The sequence below is a fragment of the Bos taurus genome, chromosome 18 (assembly GCF_002263795.3).
Source record: "Bos taurus isolate L1 Dominette 01449 registration number 42190680 breed Hereford chromosome 18, ARS-UCD2.0, whole genome shotgun sequence".
NCBI classification, from domain to species: Eukaryota; Metazoa; Chordata; class Mammalia; order Artiodactyla; family Bovidae; genus Bos; species Bos taurus.
In genome coordinates, this window is record NC_037345.1 from 13,653,217 (window position 1) to 13,676,668 (window position 23,452).

The 23,452-nt window shown below is 59.6% G+C and overlaps 1 protein-coding gene across 2 annotated transcripts in view; it reads left to right on the forward strand.

Annotated features, from left to right (window-relative positions):
• The window catches only part of ZNF469 (zinc finger protein 469), a 250,436-nt gene that overhangs the window by 192,471 nt on the left and 34,513 nt on the right, over positions 1-23,452 (forward strand). The window contains exon 1 of one of the 2 annotated variants that reach the window (XM_059877393.1): positions 10,757-11,128. The exons of the other annotated variant lie outside the window; for it this stretch is intronic. The gene's annotated coding sequence lies outside the window, so the exon portion shown is untranslated. Of the gene's footprint in view, positions 1-10,756; positions 11,129-23,452 lie in introns of those variants that run through there. 2 annotated transcript variants of the gene reach the window in all.

Here is a 23,452-nt window from a genome sequence, read left to right on the forward strand (position 1 = left end):
AGCAGTCAGCTCCTCGGGGCAGGGTCACCACCGCCCGAAGCCCTCCCGTACTGCTCAGTCCCCAGTCCCTGGAGACGGGGCGGCTTGCAAGGGGGCACAGGAAGATGCCTCAGAGCCAGGACTGGATCATGGTGTCTGCATATGTTCAAACGTTTAGTCCCCTGCAAAAAAAAAAAAAAACGCTATTGCCTGGGTGGAGCCAACCCAGTGCAATGTCCCCCTGTCCTGTGCTGGGCAGCCCTGGGACGGAGAATTGCTCTGTGCGTTCAGACCCCAAACCCTCCGCTCAGCCCTCACCCACACACCCCTTCAGCAGGCAGCTCATGGGGGCCCTGGCCACAGGAAGACAGACTGGGACAGACAAGTTTCCCCAGGGACAGCCACACTGCACCTCAGCCTCTCACCCCTAACACACAGAGAACAATGCTGGCAGGGGGCCTCAGAGTCCCCCACCTGGTGGCTGTTTTAGAAGCATTTGCTCGGGAGTGAGCTAAGAGCTGGCGGAGTTCATCCGAAGACATCACTGCTCTGTTATTTTAAGTAAAGCATGTTCTTTGCTCTATGCAGAATGACAGTTCATAATGATGATAAAGAAGAAGAGAGGAGAGAGGAAGGGGGACTGGAAGGAGGAGGAAGTTAGTTTGTGGGGATCTTGACGTGAGCCAGATGCTGACATCACCACCTCCTACATCCCCAGCACAGCCCTGGGAGGGGCCACAGGACCACAGGTGCTCACGTGACCACAGGAGCCACCTGCAACCACCTGCCTGTACAGTCAGCCCCACACACACACAGGACCTCACAGTGCACAGGGGCTTGGCATACCTCCAGCAGTTGATCCTCGTGATAATCTCTAGGGAGGTGAGCAGGATGGGTCGTCCCCACAGGGCACAGGAGACCTGAGCTCCAAGCTGGGTGGTGACTTGCTTGAGGTCTCCAGACACACATCCTGGAGGCAGAGCTCCAGTCCACCCTCTAGGTCTGTGACAGAAAGTCTTGTCTTGGACGTCCCGTGTTCAGGGGCGTGCACTCCTGTCCCTACCCTTCCTGGGAGGTGTAACTATGGATAAACCAGCTCCCCCCACCCACCCCCCGCCAGGGCCACACTGGTCCTTGATGGTTTGTACTCAATGAGGTCAGTGCATTAGCTGTGCTGAATTTGTGGTCTTGGAGTCTTTGGTGTCCATTCTGGCATGTCAGGGATCTGCCTGGTGCACGCATACACACACACAAGGAACCCTGTCTGAATGTGCCTCTGCACGTGTCAAATGCCAGTCCCTTGCTGGATGTCAGGATGAAGGCACCATCAAGACAGGCTTTGTGGAAACGATGGCAGAAAATACAAATATCTGAAGAAGGAAGAAAGATCCTTGCAAAACCACTTGCTGCAAAACAAAAAATGTTTCAGAAAATCTTCAACCCAGAAGGACCCTTTAGGAATCACCCAGTTCAGCCTCACTGTTTTGCAGATGGAGAAACCAGAGCCCAGGAGGGAAGGAGGTGTAGCCGACATAGCTCAGGATGCAAGTCTGTTCCTGTCATTGAAAGCTCTCCTCCCACATGCACTCGCGTACCTGCCGCCCATCCAGAGATCAGCATGATGTTCTATATCAAGGCACAGGAGGCAGAAAACAGGAGTATTCTGTTTTTGGAGGTGGTAAAAACATCGTCATCACCATCACCATTATCTTTACCATATCTTCACCATCAACCTCCTCCCACCACCACCATCATCACCACCATCATCACCACCATCACCTTCATCATTAGCACCATCACCATCATAACATCACAATGATGATGGCAGTCTACTTGTTGTGTGTCAGGCTCTCTTAAGCACTTTACTAAACATATATCGGCTTTCCCGATGGCTCAGATGGTAAAGAAGACCCAGGTTCGATCTCTGGGTCTGGAAGATCCCTTGGAGAAGGGAATGGCTACCCACTCCAATGTTCTTGACTGGAGAATCCCCTGAACAGAGGAGTCTGGCAGGCGAGTCCATGGGGTCGCAAAGAGTAGGACACAACTGAGTGACTTAAGCTTGCACACACACACACACCCAGTGGCATTACTTTGCCAACAAAGGTCCATCCAGTCAAATCTATGGTTTTTCCATTAGTTATGTATGGATGTGAGAGTTGGACTATAAAGAAAGCTGAGTGTCGAAGAATTAATGCTTTTGAACTGTGGTGTTGGAGAAGACTCTTGAGAGTCCCTTGGACTGCAAGGAGGTCAAACCAGTCAATCCTAAAGAAAACCAATCCTGAATATTCATTGGAAGGACTGATACTGAAGCTGAAGCTTCAGTACTTTGGCCACCTGATGGGAAGAGCTGACTCGTTAGAAAAGACCCTGATGCTGGGAAAGACTGAAGGCAGGAGGAGAAGGGGGCGACAGAGGACAAGATGGTTGGGTGGCATCACTGACTCTATGGACCTGAGTTTGAGCAAGCTCTGGGAGATGGTGAAGGACAGGGAGGCTGTGTGCTGCTGTCCATAGGGTCACAAACAATCAAACACAACTGAGTAACTGAACAACAACAAATATACATCATTTCCTTGAATCAGCATGACAACCAATGTATATTATCCGCATTTTCAAAGGAGAAACCTGGGAGAAAGTACCTCATGCCTGAAGTCACATAGCTGGTGAGTGGCAGAGCCACCCCCTCCCCTGCCCTCAGTCACACTTTCCTGGTGTGACTGGGATGGCGGGGGCGTCTCACTGTGACAATGGGCAGGTCTTTTGTTGGAGGTTTTGCTGTTGTTCAGTCGCTCAGTCGTGTCTGACTCTTTGCGACACCGCTCTGTCGGAAGCCTGGCGTGCTGAGTCCATGGGGTCGCAAAGAGTTGGACACAACTGAAGCAACTGATCAACAGCAAAACTTCCGTATACCTGCCCATCATCACAGGAGCTTTAGGCGCAGTGAAATGAAGTAAAAACTCCAGGAGAGTGAGCAGAGCAGGACACTGCTCTGTCAGCCTCGCAGTCCCTACATAGAGCAGGGGGCGATGCAGAGGGCTCCTCTGGGCCCCTGGCCTCAGTGCAGAGCACCAAGCTCTGAGGAGACTGGTCCCTCCCCAGCTCTCTCTCCCTCTCTGGGCTTCTGTTTCTCCATCTGTAAGATGAAGAGGCTGGACCAGACCATCCCCAAGAGTCTTCCTGGGGCTGCTTATCCTCAGATGTTCTGTACAGTTGTCCATGTCATGTAGTCATGGAGGGCTCCTGGGAGGGGCAGGAGTACATCTTAAACAGGTTTAAAAGAGTGAAGGGTCTTCAACTGACAGAGAAGAGAGCATCCCAAGCTGAGGGATGGCTATGGTGAGGAATGAAAGGACAGATCTAGACCATCATGGACATGTGGAGCTGAGGTACCAGGTGTATGGACGTGAGGAAGGCCTGGAGGGGAGACTGATGCACAGGCAGGTGCAGCACACCAGTGTGCTGTATGTGTGCCGCAGTCTGCGGGTCTACAAGAAGGCTTCGCAGAGGAGGGAACTTCTTGAGTGGGTTTGGAGGATGAATAGGAGCCATCCTGGGCTGGCAAAGGTGGCAGGAAGTGAAGGAATGCAGAGTGAGGTGTGGGAAGTGGAGGGGTGTTTATGGTGATGCACAGCAGCTCAGTGTGGTCCGAGCTGGCATGGGAGAGGCAGAGAGGAGGAAGAGGAGGGGAGGCACTGAGACCCGGATGCACATGGGCCTGGCCAGGAAAGGCCTGGAGTCTACAGCTGAGAGTGCATGCTGTCCTTCGGACACCGGGGAGCCACAAGCAGCCTGTGAGCAGCGATATGTCACAACAGAGTCTATGTGTTCGAAAGAAGTACCACCCAAACCTGGCCGAGGTGTCCTGAACATTTTTGTAGTGGGCTGTTTCATCACTGACAGTAACCCACCTTCGCAACCCCGGAGTTAGACTCTCAGGAACAGTCGCCATGCAGGGTCCCTGCTGGGCCTGGGGCACCACTGAGTTGGAGCAGCTACACTTGAGCCCTGGGAACGCTGGCTGTGCTTGTGCGTCCAGTTGGACACCATGCCCCGTGTGTCCCAGAGCCCGAATGACACCTGAACATCATGTTTATCTGAGTCCACACAGGCAATGAGAGCCCCAGGAGCGTGGGAGCTGCTGCATTCCCCCCACCTCGCCTGCACAGGAGCTCTGGGGCCGCATGGGCAGCCAGGTGCTCTACCGCCTGTGTAAGGTCCTCCGGGGCCTTGGCCGGGTGACAGCCTCAACCCAGGTGTGAGCAGGTGTGTCCAGCACCCACACCCCCTGGGGAAGGGCTGCCTGGGAGGTTGAGAAGGACTAGGGGAGGGGCACCCAGTTGTTGGTGACTCAGGGCAAGTCTCGGAAAGGACACTGCAGGGAGCAGGGTGACCGCTGTTGGGCTGTGCTGATCGCGAGCTATGGGAGTCAGTGAGGCGGGGTGGGGGCTGTCAGGCAGGAGTGTCACTGCCAAGGACACACAAGGTGCCGTCCACCAGTGCTCGAGGCCACTGGGCTGGGGCGGGGAAACTGAGGACTGTGTGGAAGGAGGAAGTGGGGCTGGGTTGCGACTGGAACCACACTACTGCTGCTCAGCACCTCTGGCCCCTCACCAGCGTGGGCGCAGTCCCAGGGAGACGGGTGACTGACCACAGGGGGTCCTCGCGGGTCAGCCGCCAAGGAGCCACCGAGGACACACTCACAGGCTCCTCCTCGGCTGGACACACTTCTCCACAGAGCCAAGCATCACTGGTCCCACTGCAGACACCTGGGGTGTGAGTGTGGCACACAGACCTGTTTTCTGGGTCAGTGATCCTGATGAATAGGTGTGAGCACACTCACACACATACACACACACATACACTCACATGTGTATGCCCACAGACACCCTCACATGTACACACACTCTTATACATACACTCACACAAACGTGTACACACAAACACATGAGCATGCGCACACACACACACACACACACAGACACATGTATTCACATGTATTAATGGACACACATACACATTCACGTACACACATATGCTATCACATACACATGCTCCTCACATGCAGGTAAACACATACCCACTCTCACACACATCCCCTAACACATGCATGTACACACACACACACAGTCACATGTGCCCATGTGCACACACACCACACTGAGGTCAGGCCACCCACCCACCTATCCGTTGTGTCCCCGGCTATCCTGGCATCACGGTTCTCCCGAGGAGGCGTCTGTGACAGGCCCGGCCCTGGGAGGAGAGGCAGCACCCTCATGGTGCCCCGAGGGATGGGGGTTGAGGGGGGCCTGTGTCCAGGCACAGCCTGCCCGAACATCCGCTGGTGTCCACAGAGGGTCCCGGCTACCTGGGCTGGGCCCAGCCCGAGACCCCTGCAGGCTAGAGCTGCCTGGACCACCGCACTGCAGAGCCCACGGTCAGCCCGGCACCTCTCTTCAGGGCTCCCAGGCAGTCAGGGGGACCCAGGGCTGGGGCCGTCACAGCAGGTGGCAGAAACGGAAGCATGGCTTTTCTCTCACGTCACTAAATGGAAGAAGAGCTGGCTTGTGCCGGGCCGGACAGGGATGGATAAGCCATTTGGATAGAACACGATCCCAGGGAAGCTTGCCACATTTTTTTCTAGAAGAATGTTGGAAGTTCTGGTGGCCAGGTATGGAAAAAGAAAACCTCCGTACACTGAAGTCATTCACGGCCAGTGGTGTGGAGGCGTTTACACAGGCCAGGTGGTGAGGGCGCTGCTGCCCCCCTGGCCGCCCCAGCTAAAAGGGCCAGTTGTGTCCGCGCGCCGTGGCCGGTCACCCCGAGCAACACGAAAACACACATGAATGCGCCTTTTACAGCGGGAGCCTTCCTCACGGGCTCCGGATAAACGACTGAGCTGAGCAACATGTAAATTTGTAGTTAGCCCTCGGAGACGTAATTATAGGAGAAAAACAAGGACAGTGGCATTTGGACCAGGAACGGCTGGTTCCTTTCCTGCAGCCAGGCTTGGTGTCGGGGGCCGTGGGGGGAGCGGGGGAGGAGATTGGGCCTGGAGGCCCTGAGGCCCGAGGCCGGGGCTGTGGGCCCTGTCCCTCTCTTCCTTGCCCCGGGCCTGCCCCGGGCACTGCCGTTGCTTGGGCCGAGCTGGAGATCTCCACCCCAAGCCCTCGCTCTGCGGCCGCCCCATGAAAGGGCCCATTCATGCCCCGGAACGCTGGCTTGGGTTACCGCGGCCGGCCCCGTCTCCGCCACGTCTGTTTTCTTTTCATTAGAAGGATTCCCATCTTGAAGGCCCACGAGAGGCTGAATCCAGGGCGCTCAGGCTGAGAATGTCAGGCCGTGAAGAGCCACCCACAGGCCCCAGCACCTTTATGAACGAGTCTGATTTGCCATGGCAGATGGGGAAACTGAGTCTCGGTCCACCTGGTTGGCAGATGGCGGGGTTGGGGTTTGGACTAGGGCCCCTGGCTGCCTGCTGGCCTTGCTGGGAGGAGCCTGGGCATGATGGGAGTCCTGAGCCAGTGTGTAGGGCGTGGAAGGCTTCCTGGAGGCGGAGGGGCTGGTGCTGGGAGGAGGGAATAGGAGGGCTGTCAGTCCTGGGAAGAGTCTGCCTCGGAAAGTCCTACACGGCAGAGCCTCTGCGGAGTCACGGGTCCCTCGGCCTGAGGTGAACTCCTGCCGGGCCCAGGGGCATGCAGCCCCCACGTGTGAGAGCACGGGGTGGGGGGTGGGCAAGGCATGTGGAGGGAGGGGGTGACTGTGTCTGTGTGTAAGACTCTCCTCGGGAAAGCACCGTCTCCTCTCCCTCGTTTTGCACACAAACGGGGCCACGGAAGACAGGAAGACAGGCAGAAACAATCGTGCTCCGGGCGGGTGTCTGAGTCACGCCACCGTCAGTCTGGAATGTCTCCTTGGAAAGAGGCTGCTTCTGAGCCGGCCCCACCCGCACGGCCCCGCTCAGGCCTCCGCCCCGGCCTCCCCTCTTCCCCAGGCCTCCTCCCTCTGCCTCCCCTCCTCCCCCGGCCTCCTCCCCTCCTGACCCACCTCGCTGGGGGCCCCACCTTCATCACAGCAGACCCCACAAAGGCCCCAGACAGCTCATCGAAGCAGCTTTAACGCACGCCTGCTGGGGACCTGAGCTGCACTTAGGCAGTAAAACTCACGCCACACTTTATAGATAAAGATTTATTCATTTCCATTTTGTACTTTCCTGATGTCCTATAGAACCTGGACTTTTTTTCTTCCCTGATGTCAGGAAGGAAACTTGTAGGTGGGTCCTGGCCCGGGTGCCTGAAGGACAGGGACACATCAGCCAGAGCCGGTCATCAAGGGCCCTGGAGTCCTGGGACCACATGCTCCTCCTCCCTTGGACACCGCTGCTGCTGCTAAGTCGCTTCAGTCGTGTCCGACTCTGTGCGACCCCACAGACGGCAGCCCACCAGGCTCCCCCGTCCCTGGGATTCTCCAGGCAAGAACACTGGAGTGGGTCACCAGGACACCGCTACTATGTCCGATAGCTTGGAGACCCCCAGAGATCCCCAGCCACTGTCCAAAGGAGCTGGGTCTGCCCTCCCAGCCTCTCAAATCCTCCCTGAGTGGTGGGCATTGATGTTGCCACCTCCCAGATGAGGAGGCAGAAACTCAGAGAGGCTGCTGATTCACCCAAGGACACACAGCTGGCAGAGTGCAAGCAAGGGACGGAGGCCAGGCCTGCCTATGCCAGCCTCCCTGAATTCACAAACTATTTGGCAAATTCCATCAATGTTCTGTCCCTCACATGGCTTCCCTGGAGCCCACAGGGTCTGCGCACAGGGCATACCTCTCCGGGAAGGTTCCACGCACGTCTGTATTTGCTGCGTCCTTGCCAAGGAAAAAGGAGAATCTTCATGGGATGGGGCCCAAGAGCAGCTAGATCCTACCTCCACCCACCCACCAGGACCCCTGGGAGAAGTAGGGACCCCCAGAGCTCAGGCAGCCACCCGCCGCCCAGCCCTCAGCCTGGACTCGGCCAGGAGCCCGCAGCAGGCAGAGGCAAGAAGCACAGAGACTGGCTCTACCACAAACTCCTGTGTCCTTATGCGGGCTCCCTGCGTCCTCCAGCCTCAGTCTCCCCATCTGACAAAGGCGGTTAAGGACGCTGAGATGGCAGGTGACACTCGCTGAGAAAATTCCAGGAGGGCTGAAACACCCGGCCCGGGATGTCACACCACAGGCCTGGTCCGTGGCCAGAGGTCTGGTCTCCTGGGGAAGAAGGTCTCTTCCCCAGGGACCCCACGGGAGAAGACCCACCCTTGGGGCCAGGGTGGACGTCACCTTTGATGCTCAAGGCTACCTGGATGGATGGTTGTGCATGTGCCAGGCACTGTCAGTGTCGAACTGAAGCAGCCATGTGACACTATGCCCCTGGAATTTGCTGGAGGTTCTCACTCCTCCCACCCCTGCTCTGGCTTCGGGTCCGCGGTTTCGTTTTGACATCAGGCAGAAGTTAGGGGATGACTCAGGGGCTGACTGGCTCTCCCAGCACGCGCAGGGGCCCAGGGAGCCCGTGCCCCTGGGGGGCAGCCAGCAACAGGCAGTGTGGGGGCTGGTGGGCAGCGGCAGAGCCGGGCTCTGTGTCTGTGACTTCAGGCAAGTCAAGTCAGACCCCTGCCAGGTCGTGTCCTCTAGGAGAAGGAGGCTCAGCCAGCCCGTCCAGCTCTTTACTCTTCCGAGCAAACGGGCAGGAGCTGGGCCTCCCACGGGGCAGACCCACGGGGCGTCCTATCGGCCAGCTCCTCCCGAGAAGACAGCTTCATATCCAGTGGGGAGGAAGAGAAGGCTCCAAGAGCCAGAGGCCTAGATCGCTGACCACCTGGAGGCTGGAGGCTGCTGCCCCTGGGATTCCCACCGTCGGCACAGCTAACTATCTGGGCCCAAATAGCCCTCTGTCCTGGGGCCGACCTGCGCTCTGTAGGAGGTTTGGCAACTCCCCTGGTCTCCGCCCGCCACAGCAGACTCCTGGTGGAGAACTGCTGCACCTCACCCCCAGGCAAGTGTGCCTGGAGGACTGGAGTGGGGGCTCAGGGGCAGTCCCCCTGGGGGCACCAACCTGGAGGGCTGGGCTCCCAGCACACTGGATGGCTAGGAGAGGCTTTTCATATGTCCGTGGGCATATTCTAAGCCCTCTGGGAGATGAGGAGGGTAGCCTTCCTCTCTCCATCAACTCTTAGGACTGTGGTCGTGGGGCAGCATGGAGTGGGGGCCACTGCCGCTTCCTCCTGCTCATGAGAGAGCTCACTTCTCACACCACAGGGTGCACGGGTGTGTCGCAGCTGGACGGACACACACACACACACATATGAGCTCTGAAAGTGCGGCCTTTCTTAGAAACAAGAATAGACCCATTAGGAAGAATTAGGAAGGAAATACCTTCTGGGAACTTGGTCTGAGCCAGGGGACCCCCGGCACTAGAAACTTTAGGAAACCAACTGATTGAAATACCGATTAACTAGAGGGGACTCTTAGTCCCTTGCCATGCTGCGTTCCATGGAGAGGGCAATCCCAGGACCCTGAGGCCCAGAATGATGCCACGGAAATGTGAGCTGAGGCCTGGAGCCCCCAAGCGTCAACGGGGCCAAGCAGCCGGGCCTCCAAGCCCCTAGACCCCGGGTTCAGCTGGCAGGGATTTCTGGAACCTCCTCTGACACTGTAATGAGCAGCCAGAGGAAAACTGAGTTCGATTCGCAGCATGTTTTAGCTGATTGTGAATTGTCCGTGCAGAGCTCAGTGCTCAGCCACCGATGGAAACCCACAGGCTACGGGGGTGTGGGCGGGGGGTTGGGGGCGGCAGCCCATTCACTAATTTCCAAAGGCCGTTGTTACCTATACCTTGCTTTACATAAGAAAGGTGTTCCTAAGAGGGTGTGAAACTTGAACTTCAGTAGTCCAGCTCCCTGCAGCACTCTCAGGGGATGGTTCAAAGGACTAATTAGGAAAGGACTCCCTTTCTGGAAGTGAAGAATTCCCTCCCCACACACTTCACATCGTAGAAGCCATAAGCCTATGCCTTGGTTCATCTAAAGTGGGGAGGGGCTGCAGCTGTTGCAGGACACCTCCCAAGAGGACTGCCCCCTGACCTCGAAGGACCCACATGTCCACACCAGGAACTGGCCTCTCGCTCCTGCCTGTCCCAGGATAGCCCGTGTCATGCACTCTGGGCTGTGTGGCTTTGGGCAGGTCCCTTGCCTTCTCTGGGCCCGATGTCCTCATCTGCGCATGAACCCCTGAGCAGCTGACCTGTAAGGGCCCCTCCCGCTCTAGGGGCCTGCATGGTTCCATCTCCCCACCATCTGTGTTCCAGGCTGGGGGGTGGGGGGCAGAGGAAAGGCACTCTGATTCTAGGGACCCTGGACTCCCACCTTTGAGGCATGGGGGTACCTCAGACGGGAGTCCCCCAAGTATGTGCCAAATGACAGGGGTGCCCTCATCCTCCTGGCCGGAAGCACAGGGGAAGAAGGTGTTTATCCTGCTGGTACCTGGTGGGGGCAGGAGATGAGGCAGGCGGGGAATGGAGACAGGCGAGCACTTGGAAACCACAGGGCGCACTCCGGCAACCTGGAAAGTCCTGCTGAATCCAGTACTTGCCTCTGAGCAGCAGCAAGCCCCGCCAGTCTTGGGTGGGCTGGCAGGGGTCAGGGCTTACATACCTTTCCCATGGGCATCCCCATCTCGGGTAGGTCCCCTGAAACAAACACTTAGGAAGAGCAGTGCTTACAGTAGCGGGGGCGGGGGGCGGGGGCGGCTGGGGGAGTGAAGTTTTGTAACCGTAGCCACCGGTGCCCGGGAGCAGACCCCGCAGGCCGCCCACGGCTGGGCGGAGGGCGCTTGGAGCACCCGGCCGGCCGCCGGAGCTTGTTTGGAAAGGACTTGGCCCGCGCGGCCCGACCTGGGAAGCGGGTGGAGGTTGCTTTCCTCCTCTCCCCACCCCGCCCCGGAGGGGCAGAGCGCTGCGCGGCCGGGCGGGCCTGCGGTCGGGGATGAGGACTGCGCCTCCGCGCCGTAGAGCGCCGTGCGCGGGCCGGGCGCCGGCAGCCGCCGCTGCCGTTCCGGGAGCTCGTTTGCATCCGCCAGCGCGGCGAGCGGCGCGGGGCCCTCGGAGCGGAAGGTGAGTGTGGACGCGCCGCGCCGCGCGCCTCCCGAGGCTGCCGGTCAGCGCCACCGGCTCGGGCGGCTCCGGAGGGACTCGGGGCTTGCTCCCCGGGTCACCTGGCCACCCCCGCCCCTCCACATCCCCGCGCCCTTGGTGGCGCGTCCCGGCGGGACCGGACGGACCCTCCCGGCCCTCGCTGCGCCGCGGCCCGGCTGCCCCGACCTCGCTCATAGCCCGGGACGGCCGTGCAGCGACTCAGAAGCCAGGGCGCGCCGGGGACTCGGTGGGGGCCGCGGCCGTGCCGCCCAGCCTCAGCCCTGTCCAGCGCCCTTGACAAGAGCTTGGGCCGGCTCCGCCGGACACTTTGCAAAGTGCAACCCAAGTGCCGGGAACTGCGAGCCCGCCGGGGCCGCTGGGCGGTGGGTTGGGGGAGCTAGGAGCCGCCCGGCCGGACTGCTGGGAGCAGGGAGCCGGGGACGTATGGCCAGGGATTCCGGAGGGAGCTGAAGGGCCGAGTGGGATCGAGAGCGGCCGGGGACCGACCATTCATTGCAGACCGCAGCAGCTGGTTCCCAAGCCGGGCCATTGCCTCCTCTGGGTCGCCCTAGGGCGTGCTGGCCCTGTGGCCCTCTGTCAGGCTGCGGAGGCAACAGGAGGAGCGGGGTGGGGTCTTTCCGGTCTCGAGGGGCTCCGCGCCGCTGTGCTGCTGCAGGGGAGGCCACGCGGCTTCCCCACCCGGCCCGCGCCCCTGGCTGGCTCAGGGCACCAGGGGAACCCGGCCAGAGGGACCCGTGGGGATGCGGCGCCGCGCGGCGGCAGCCGGAAGGGAAGGCCAGCCAGGCGCGCGGAGACTTCCCGCGGCCGCCAGACCCTGCCCCTGCCCCCTCCACTCGAGGGGCAAGGAGTCAGAGGGACAAGCCTCTGGGTGGCGGAGGTGGTGGGGGATTTTCGCAGTGGCAGCCGCTGAGGCCGTTAACCCTTTCTGGACTGGCGTTTGAGCAGATGCTCCTTACTGTGTCGGGACTGTGCCACGTGTTACTGTGCTTGGTCCTTCTATTGCGAGCAGAGGTGTCCTGTATTCTGGGTGAAGAAACCGAGGGTCAGAGAGGTTAGGTACCTGGGCCAGCACAGCACAGCTGGTGAGCAGCCATGCTGACAGCCCTCTCCATTTCATCAGATAGACTCCACATCTGCGAGTGTCCTGAGCCCTCGCTGTGCCCCAACACTGTCCCAGGAGCCCCCTGACCCAGCAAAGACCCCTGCCTTCCTGATAACAAGCAGAGTAACAGGCAGTGTCAGACAGGGAGCTGGCTGCGGGGGAGTGGGGCGGAGTTACAGTCTTAGGAAGGGCAGCCAGGCTGCCTCTGAGAAGGTGGCCTGGGAGGGCGTGCCCTCATGTGCTTTGTGCCCAGCCTGGCAGGTCCAGAACCACAGGGCAGAGCCTGCCTGGAGCCTCCCTGTAGGAGGAAGAGGGGGAGTCCTTTTTGAGGCAAATAGGAAGGCTGGGCCATCTGGAGGGGCACCGTGGCCCATCCAGCATCTCAGCGTGGGAAACAGGTAAAGGATGCGTGGTCCCCACCTGGGTCCCTGGCTGGCAGTGTGGAAGCAGCACGTCCAGGATTTCAGGGTCAGAGGGAACTTAGAGGTCATGAACTTCGATCCTCTCATCCAGCCGTCAGTCTCCACCAGACCCCGCCTCCAGGTTACCGACTCTGCTTGAATACCCCCAGCAATGGGAAACTCACTCCTGTCGCAGCCGCGAGGTCCCACCCTTGAAACCCACTGGAGAGCCCCGAGCCAGCCCTGCTGCAGGTAGAGCAGAAACCTCCCACCTGTGGCTCCTATCGACCCCAGTCCTGCCCTCCAGGAGCCAGGCATTTGGGCTAACTCACACGCAGTTGCCTCTGGAGAACGTTAACGGAGAGGTTACATCCCCTTTCAGTCTAATCTCAGGGCCTGCGCCTTTTCAGACTGATTTCCAGGCCAGGTACCCTCCCACCTCTCTCTCAGAGAAGGTTGGCAGGTCTCTGCCAGCTTCACATTCGTGAGCACCAGGGTGGCCTGGAAGCAGAGACCTGCCCTCACCTCCTTTTTTCTGGAACCCTGCCACCACCAATGGTGCCAACGACGCATGTGGCCCTGGACACCACTCACACGGCAGCTTCCTCTGGAGCCTGAGACTGCCCAGCCCAGCACACCCCATCCCTGTTGGCTTTGACTTTAAGAGTTCGGTTACCCTCCTCTTCCTTGTTCAAAAGGGCCGGCTGAGAGCGAGGGGCAGGCCATGCAGATCAAGACTGCAGGCTCTAGAGACAGCTGTCCAGGGGCTGTGTGGGCAAGTCACCAGCACAATGGGGGACCTTGCAGGGCCTCACGGTACCCGCCGAGGTGCAGAGTGTGGGGGCACAGGTGGGCACGCCCAGCCTTATGGTCACTGGCCTGGGACTCTCGGAGACTCCACGGGGTCTGTGGGAGGGGTCTGGAAGATGCAGAAGACTTAGGGGTGCGAAATGCCAGCTGCCAGTCCAGGACAGAGGGAGATCATAGGGAACCGTTGTGCATCCCGGGTCCTCCTGGTGGGCCCACTTCCCAGCCCATTCCCGCTGGCCCGTCCACCTTGGCTTTGTTCATCCTAGTTGCGTGATAGGGAAGAGAGTAGGGTAAGCACAGGAGCAGCCCACTCTTCTGCCCGTGCAGACAGAGCAGAGCTGGAGCCCAGCATTTGTGGATGGCCACAGTCCAGCCGGCTCTCCCCTGGAAGGAGCTCCAGGTCCATCAGCATACAGGACGCCGGCTCCCTCTCCCCACTCCTGGCCAGAATACTGGGCATCCAGTCTCTCATCTCCACTGGCCCACCTTCCCTGTCAGGGTGCACTCTCCTCTGCTCTGCCCCCATTGCTCCTGGCACTCCCCATCACCTGTGGGCCTGCCTGTCTCCCACTCGACTGTCCCCCATGAACAGGAAGATGATGCTGGGGCTCAGACCTCTGTCCTCCGAGCCGTACAGTGCACTCAGCACTCCCAGCTTCTATTGCCAGCCTCACTTTCTGCTAGAACTGGGGGCTGAGCTGAGCATGGCGGAAGGAGGAGGGTGGGGGGGATAGTGAGCACTGGGAGACGTTCCTGCAGGTGCCTGGGGTCCCTCCCTGGCTAGTTTATCCTCACCTTTAACTTAGTGACCATGGCCAGGGTGGCAGACACTGTCCTTGGGGACTGATTGCAATCTTGTACTTCATTCAGTTCCATCATTTCCCTGATTGGAAGGAAAGGTAGGCCTGTACGGTTGGGTAGGTTGTTCACTGCACAAGGGCACCCAGCTATATACTATACTCTGCTCACCAGGCCCCCGCTTGCCCAGGCTGTGTCCACCCTGGGGGTGCCTGTTCCACACACCCAGAGGTCCTGGAAGCACGAGCGGCGGCACCGCGTCAGACGTGTGAGCAGTGCACGTGGAGCTGTCCTTGTTCCGGAGGAGGCCACACGCAGTGCAGTCACGTGCGCAGCCTGGACGCTGCCCTCCCCACAGGACCAGGGCCTCTGTGCCTCCTGACTTGGGATTCCCTCCCCTCTCCTCAAACGCTGTCAAGTGTCTGGGCCCCTCAGCCTCCTTTGGTGTCTACATCACTGACCCACCCCCCCTGGCCTGGGTGTGTCCCACCAACTTGGGGGGAGTGTAGGAGGCAGGGTGGTGCCGTTCAGGGACCCTCCCCCCACCGATGTGCTGGGGGCCGGGGCCTGGCTGCCGTCAGCACGGTGAGTTCCTGAGTCCAGATGGTCCTTGGAGCCCATGGCCCTGCCCCTTGCACCACGGCCTGCGGTTGCCAGTCCTAAGTCCCGGAGACCAGAAGTGAGATCAGTGACTGAACTGGCAGGACTCAGGGCTGTGACCCCAGCGTCAAAACGTAGGCTTCCTGCTATTACTCATCCCAGCTCTTGTCGGGATTGAAGTGGTCTCTGAGAATTACATCCTTGTCTAAATAAAGCTGGCTTCTCAGAGCACAGTTCCAAATATAAGCTCCCTTTATGACCATGGGGAGAGCCTGAGGAGGGGGGTGAGCAGGCAGGGCTCATCTGGGGAACCCTGGGGGTCACCTACCGCATCCTGACACTGTCAACCTAGGCCCCAGCCTCCCCATCACCCAGCACTTGAAGCAAGAGGGGCCACCACCCGCCACCCAGGAGCTGGCAGCCCAGCAGTTGGGTGCCCACACCCACAGCTTTCCCCCTCCCAGGTGGGGGTGGGAGACCCTCCAGAGAAAACATGAGTTTGAGGGAACTCAGAGCCTACGATCAAGTCCCACTCTGCCTCCCCGGGGCCAGAACAAGGCAGTGGCCCCTTGGAAGCCCAGAGAGGGCCAGGGGAGGTGGTCTTCAGGGTGTGGAATGCAGCTATTTGTCCTGGTCTTGGCCACTCTGCCTGGACCTGGGGTCCTCAACCAGTGGAGGAGGGCAGGGCTGTGCCGGTCACAGCAGGAGGCGAACGTGCTGCAGGTGGACGGAACCAGGCCCCGAGCCCAGGCAGCCTCCTCTGCCATCCCCAGGCCCTCCTGGCCAGCGGGAGCCAGCAGCAGGCCGTCTGCTGCGGCCTCCGTCCCGACTCTGGTCTGCTCTCAGGCTTGCATCCCAGCCAGCGGCCGAACAGACTCCACATTCATGAGCGGCCTCGAGTCTTCCCAAAGGCCCAGCCTTGCAGAATGTGACCATTGCATTTTCCGAATTCCTCCGGGACGACTGGGCCAAGGTGGCCATGTGTAAGCAGGGCCTGCTTCTCTGGGCCTTGCATGTGTCCAGCAGGGACGCTGCAGAATGAGGCCTCTCTGGGCTCCCAGCCAGGGGGGCTGGGGGAGCAGTCAGTGTGGGACGGCCACAGCCATGGCCAAACAGGGCGAGGGAGCCAGGACCAGGCCCTGGCACTGGAGGAGGCAGCCCTATAGGTGGAGGCTGTGGGCTGGTGGGTGTCCTGTGTCCATCAGCCCTGCAGGGCATTGTTTTCTTTTTTAAAAAAACCATAATTCATGCACCATAAAATTCACCCTTTAAAAGTGTACACGTCAGTGGGTTTTAGTATATTCACAAGGTTGTGCAACCGTCGCCACTATCTTGTTCTAGAACATTCTTGTCACCCCAGAACAAAACCCAGACCCACTGGCAGTGACTCCAGCCCCTCCCCCAGTCTTGGCAACCACTTAGCTGCTTTCTGTCTTTGCCCATCCTGGATGTTTCACACGATCAAAACCACACCGTGTTCATCTTTCTGACTCACTGGGTGCTTGCCCGGCGCATCCACGTTGTAGGTGGGATAGGCACTTTGTCCCTTTTCCTGGCTGAATAATATTCCAGACTGTGGGTGACCACACTGTGTGGATGACACCAATATGAACACACGTGCCCAGGCATCTGTGTGTTCTCGTCTCTCATTTGTGCAGACGTATGTTCTCATCTCTCGTGGGTAGACGTCCGTAGGCTCAGGTGGTCGCTCTAACCTGTCACTCTGAGGAGCTGCCCAAGCGTTCCTCATGGCAGCCATGCCGTTTCCTGTTCTCACAGGCCATGGGGACCCTACCCTCTTCCTGTGATGAGGAAACCAGGACCGGGAGGCAGAGGCACTGACTCGAGTCACATGCTGGGAAGAGGGGCCCAGATTCAACCTCTGCCTGGGCGCGGAGGCGAGATTGAGGTCAAGGGTAGCCACCACGACCCTGAGGCCGTGTGTTTAAGGAACAGTCCTGTCCTGCGGGAGGCTCTGTCCTCTGGCCCCACCACTCCCTGAGATGTCTCCTCTGAATGAAGGGGAGACCAGGGCCCCTCCAGGGGTCCCCGCTGCCCTGCCAGAAATGTGCACTTGCTCACCGTTTGCACCATCTTGCCCAAGGGGCTTTTTCTCAGGACGGGGGAGGGTGGTGCTCTTGGAGAGAGACCAAGCACATCAGTCAGGGACCACTAGCTCTGAACTGATCCCAGGAAACCCAGACATCACTTACATCGAGGTCAGGTGAACCTGTAGAGCGTTAGCTCAGGTCCGTCCCAAAGCGCACCCCGTAACCCGTCCTGCGGTTGTTTCCACGGTTCCAGAACACACAGGCGGAAAGACGAATCGAACAACTAGCGGACTCTGGGACACCCGGGGAGCGGGAGCAGGCGGTGTCCTCCCTGGCAGCCCAGCGACCCCGCTGGGTGCTGGGCTCCCTCTGTGCTCCGTGGCTTTGTCCAACAAGCATTTGTGCAGGGCCTCCCAGGCCGCCTCGCCCCAACAGGAGCTCAGCGTGCCTGGGGCAAAGGTGCGAAGGGGGCTTCTGGGCGGGGTCAGAGGGGCCAGGAGGAATAGGTGTCCCAGGGCCGATCCTAGAAAGAGGGGAGCACGACCCAGTGACAGGTTAGGCAGCCCGTGCGCCCAGCCCACCTCCTGGCCTGTAGAGTCCACGAGAGGCCGGAGCTCTGCTGCCCGCGCCCCTGCCATGCGTGCCATGTTCTGCTCAAGGGAGCCGGAGACCACGGCCTGCCTGTGTGGCCGCGTGAGGCCCCGTGCAACCATCAGAGCAGGGGTGTGCGGGTGAGTGTGTATGCACATGTGTGCCTGTGTGTGCATACGTGAGTGTCATGTGCGTACATGACATTGTGTCGTGAGTACTGTATGTACACGTATAATACAGTATTACCAGAGTAACGTTACCAAAGTAATTACAGGGGTAAGTTTAATTGTTCAGAGAGCCACATTTAAAAACAAAAAAGTGAAAGGAGCAAAGTTGATCATATTTAATCCAATATATCCAAAAAGGCATCACTCCAGCATGGGGTCGATACAAGATCAGTGAGGCAGTTTAGGATCTTGAGGCCTGGCATGTGCTGGCGGCCGCCCTGCTCTTCTGGTCTCCAGGTGCCCTGCAGTTGTGGTGCCCCTGACACCACCCCCAGCACAGGGCCCTCCCCTCTTCAAGCCCACCTCACCTTCTCACCTGCTTCCTCCAGGAAGCCTCTCCAGAGTGCATTTCCTTCTCTGGGCTTTGTGACCCTGATCAGACCCTGTCTCATCCAGGCCTGCTGAATCAAAAATCACTAGAGGAGGGCCTGGGGCCTGCGTGTTCATAAGCTCCCCTGGCGACTTGAAGGCTTTATCCACGTTGAAGCTGGAGACCCTCCTAAGCCCTCACCTCTTTGTTCCTAGGTGTTGTGTTTTAGGTATGCCGGACAGCAGCTGTCCACACATGCAGCACTTCCTTGCCCACTGCCATATCATTGCACATGCTGTTTTTCTCTCTTTGGGACGTTTGGAAAGCTCCTATTCATCCTTCTAAACCCACCGCCAACATTGCCCTGCCTTTCCTCTGAGGTTTACCTCCCGGGAAGCATAAGTCCTCTCCCCTCCATTCCTCCTTGATTCCACCCTGTGCGTAATGCTTCTGCGTCTGAAGTCCCTGGTGTGCTGGGGCCTGACCCCAGCTCTCCTCCGTGCTCCCAGAGGCTGGCTGGGCCCCCAGCATGGAGCGACCTCCAAGCATGGATGTGGAATGAATCCGGGCATGCGTGGGTGGGTCGGTCTCTGCAATCTCAGTAAACATCTGGCCACAGGGCCTGGCAGGAAGTTGACCTCGAGGGTACCACTCGGCTGGCAGCCGTCTATAAATACATTCTAAACTCAGACCAGCCCACGTGAATTCCTGCTCCCCACCCTGGAGTGCCCTTCCCAGCGGAAGAAAGGCAGCCGGCGGCCCTGCAGGCCTGGCCAGGGTGGTCGCTCCCGGCGAGCGGGAGCGTGTCCGCTCTGGGGTCAGCTCAGGGCCCAGCACATCCGATTGTTATCTGAGCGCACGGGCCGGCAGGCCAGTGCCCGGGCTGCATTTAGCTCTGAGAGAGGCTCCCCGTGCCGACAGCGTGCTTTTCTTGGACATCTAGGCTATGTTTATGCCGGGCTGGTGCCTGGGGAGTAATTAAAGCCTCAGAGGCTCCCAGAGGGGCCTGCCTGCCCTGGGTAGGTGCTGGGTCTGTGCGCGCAGGCCTGAGGCCCCTGTTCCATGCAGCCTGTTGAAAAAAGACTGAAGCTGAGCTGTACTCTGGCGGCTCTGAGCTGAACCCCGTCAGGGGACTCCGGTGCGTCAGGAAGGACGAGGGATCTGGGGGAAGGTCAGCCAGCCTGGGCTGCTTCAGTGTGTCACCTCCTGGATGCTCAGCCCTCCTGCCCACAGTCCGCACTCACGGTTTTGCCGCCCAGCACAGGGGCAAGTACCTGTATGGCCCACAGTGGGTCTGAAAGGGCTCTGGCTGCCACAGGCCAGGCCTGGTATCCGGCAGCCAGCGTCGTGCTCCCCAGAAGTGGAGTGGACGCCTCCCTGCAGCCTAGCTTCTTGGACACGCGCCTTCAGCAGGGACTGCCGGCCCTAGAGCAGTGATGGGGCCTGGGAACACGGCACTGTGGCTGGAATACGGTGCAAGCCCTGGGGACCGCTCCAAGTCCTGGTGGCTGCGCAAGGAGAGGGACAGGCGACATGAGCCTCCACGGTGTGACTGACCCACGTCTTACCTGCCGTCTGTAAAAGCCACCCCAGAGGTGCTTCTCATTTTTCTGGGTTTAGCAGGGGAAGGGACAGCACCATGTGCGCCCAGAGCAGCCTGGGAGGCAGGATTGGGGATCACGCTCCCGTCTCAGCTCCCGTGGGACGTCACGCCCCATGTGTCCTGGAGCCCAGCTGTGGCTGGTAGGTTCATGGCCCCAGAGGTCAGGGGACAGGCAGGTTCTGGCGGGTAAGGGAAGGAGACACGCCGTGTCCAAGGGGACTCGGGGCTCGGGGACTCCCAGCCCTGTGGTTTCCACGAGGTTTCCATCCTCACAGTCCCCGCAGGCTGCTGTGCCCGCCCCAGGCATGCACGCCTCTCAGCCTGCCCCTCACCGCACCCCCTGCCCCGCTCCCCTGGGCACCACCTCCACCCAGGCAGTTCCCCAAGCCTGGCTCAGCCTAGACCCTACCTGGGGCAGACCGTGCCGGCAAGGCCTCAGGAAGGTGTGGCAAGGAGGCTGTTTCTCTGCCAGCCACAGTCAGCCAGTGAGGAAGCGCTGCAGGGAGTGTGAGGTGTCCAGAAGTGGAAGGCAGCGGTGCAGGGGTGGTTGTATTAATGGATGATATTTTGTTCCAGTAGAGCACCATGCGTTACATAAAGTTGTATGCATTGCATCATGCGAAGTGCAGAACCATGCCTTTCAGTATATATTTGATGTTTATAGACTGCACGCTGTGCTCCTGGGATGGTGTGCCAGTCTAGGTACCACCTGCCAGGCACCATGTTAGAATTTTGCCCGGATAATTGGTGTCCCTCTCATTGTACCCCTCTGGGTGGATTAAGACAATATAATTCCCACTTGAGGCTCCAAGGCTACAGTGACTTGTCTGAGGTTGCACAGCCATCGAGGGGAGCTGGGGTTGGAACCAGGTGTCAGCTCCGGGAGGCCTCTGTCCATCCCACCGTGCGGCCCCCACCACTAAGAGCATCACCACACTGAGACTGTCCCTCCTCTCTGGATGCCTGTCTCCGAAGGCCACAGCCCTGGGCTGTCCCCAGTGGACTACGCCACCTCGGTCCATGCTGGTCGTCTCACACCCAGGCCCCTGTACAGGCAGAGTCACGCACAGGGATGTCTGCTGTCCATTCACTCATTTTCGGTCCCCATCTTATGCCCCCTCTCTGAGTGCTTTCCCCTCGTCATCCCACTTTTAGCTGGACCGTGTTGTGTGCACCAATCAGCTTTGTGCAAGCGGCAGAACAACTCTTGACTGGCTTGTGGGGCCGAGAAGGCCCTGGGATGGTAGCATTCTCGGAAGTCTGCCTCTCTGCCTCTGGGCTCTATCTTTGCTGTGTGGACCTCGAAGGAGACCCTCCTGAGGGAGCTGGAAGGCCTCTGTCCTGCCCGCCATCCCAGCCTCTCCTTGGTGGAGGTGTGCCCACCACACCCCAGTCTCTGTGGTCTGAACATGCCCCGGGGCAGGTCTGGGTCATGCGCCCTCCCCCTGACCGGTGGTGGGAGCGGCCTGAGTCTCTCCCTTCCCCATCCTCCAGCCCTCATCGTGGGGTTTGCCCCTGTCCCAGGTGTTGGGGAAGGGAGGGTGAGGACGAAGGAGATGGGGAGGGCACAGCTGTGCACCCTCCCAAGTTAGTAATCTTTGCTCTGACACGTAAACACGAATCCGAATATTTATATAGGTGTCTTGTACGTGTGTGTGAGATAGACGGATTCTGTCTAGGAGATTTCACTTAGACACGATCCAAGGTTTCAGTGGCTACAAACGTTGGAAGCCCCCAGGCTCGGACGACCTCAGACCCTAGTTGCAGACACACTGGCGTCCGGGTGTCTGGGAGTGATGGTCAGAAGAGGAGCCCGGCCCTCGTACCCCAGCCTTCCCGTTTGGGGTGCAGGCCCCGGGGTGTTAGAGCGCCCAGAGCCCGGGCACAGGTCAGAGGCATCCCTGTCCCAGCCAGCTGGGTGGCGCATGGCAGATGGCGCCCCTCTCGTCGGCACGCTGGACAAAGCTGCGTCAAAGAAAGCAAAACAAAGGCCTTAGAAAGCACTTTATCTCAGCAAATAAAGAGTGCCGGAGGAAGCTAGTGTTCTCTCCCTTGGACGGGCCTTTGATCCCTGCCTCCCGCTGCGGAGTCACAGGGGCTCCTGCAGTGACGCAGGGGGCAGCAAGTGGGGCGCAAGGCCCTCCCCACTTCTCTCTCAGGGCCCCTGCTTCCCGGCTCAGGACACATCTGGGTGCAAAGACGTCAGGGAGGAGGACAGGCTGACCGGTGCCCCAAGGCAGGGGGACAGGAGTTCTCAGATGAACTTGGATCTGCGTCCTTGGCAGCAGCCCGGAGCGTCTGGGACAAGGATTGTGACCAGACGGTCAGCTGGGACTCAAGTCACTTTCCCACAGGAAAATGATCATTTTCACGGGTCCTGGGACAAAAACGATAGTGATAAAGTTACAGCAGCCGTCGCTGAGCTGCGCCTATTGTGCCGAGAACTTGAGTTTGCACCCTCCTGTTTAACCCACCCCACAACCCACTTAGAGAAGAAAGCTAAAGCTGAGAGATGCAGAGGTCTACAGCTACCCGCTGCTGCGTAACAAGCAGCCCCAGCCTAGGGGACTCACACGACTGTGATTTATACGTGTTTGTGCTTCTGTGGGTTCTGCTGCAACAGGGTTTCTGCTGGTCCCACCCAGGCCCCTCGAGGGGCAGCATTGGGTTGGTGGGTTGGTAGGTGGCCAGTCGGTCCCAACTGGCAGTGCTCACATAGCTGGTGGTTGGTGGTTTGGGCAGAGGCCAGCTGAGAATACCCCAGCTGGGCAGCCCCTCTCTCCTGGGTGTTCCTTCCCCAGGGCCGGGCCCAGGGCCACCTAAGGGGGAGGGCTAGGCAGGGCCCACAGGCCAGCAGGTGCCCTGGGACCCCCAGGGCAAAGCACCCAGGAGGTGAGAGCCACACCCCAGTCCCCACCACTTCTGGACTCGGGGTAACAAGCATAGTGTGACCCCAGACAGTTCTCACCACCTCCCTGGACCTCGAGTCCTCCGTGAGGAGCTGGGGATGACATCATCCTGGCAGCTCGCAGGTTAGTGTAAGAATCAGCCCCCAGAATATACGAGACAGGTGGGGTGAGCAGAGGGTGCAGTGAGCTGCTTCCAGCAGCGCCTACTGTGGTGGCCGTCACTGGGGAGCCCAGAGCCATCCGCCCTCATGGCAGGAAGGGACTGGGGCACCACTGGGCAACCTTGACCTCCAGTGTCGGCACACTTGAGCCCAGATTCTGTCCCTGCCCACGGCAACCCCTGAACCTCAGCAACCTCGGGAGCCTAGCTTCCACCTGGGTCTGGCAGCTAGAAAATTGGCTCTTCTTTCCAGATGGCGGGGGGACCGAGGCACTGCCTACTGGCAGAGGGGTGCAGATTCTGAGGGCGACCTCTGCTCTCCTAGGCACACCCTGACCAGCACGGAAGGAATGGGTCCCACGGCCTCTGTGGTTCGCGGAAGCGCTTCGCCGGTGCCTACTTTCCGGAACCTCCAAGCCCAGTGGCCTCCTTGGGGCCCGGAACCCCGCCTCTCCCATCAGTCCCTCCTCTCAGCTGTGAAAACAGAGCAGCGGCCACAGGAGCTGGCTCAGCCCCGGGTCAACTGGGGGCTGCAGAGCAGGGACCCCAGTCAGAGGCTGACAGTGAGCTGAGAGCCTGCCCCAGCTCCATCTGAACCTCCTAGCATCTGGGTAATTGGCAGTCGCCCTGCTCTCGGGGTGCTGCAAGAGGGTCTTCTAGGACCCCAGCACGGCAGGTTACTGCAGCCGGGGGCTGAGCCGGCCCAGGGAAGGGCTAGGA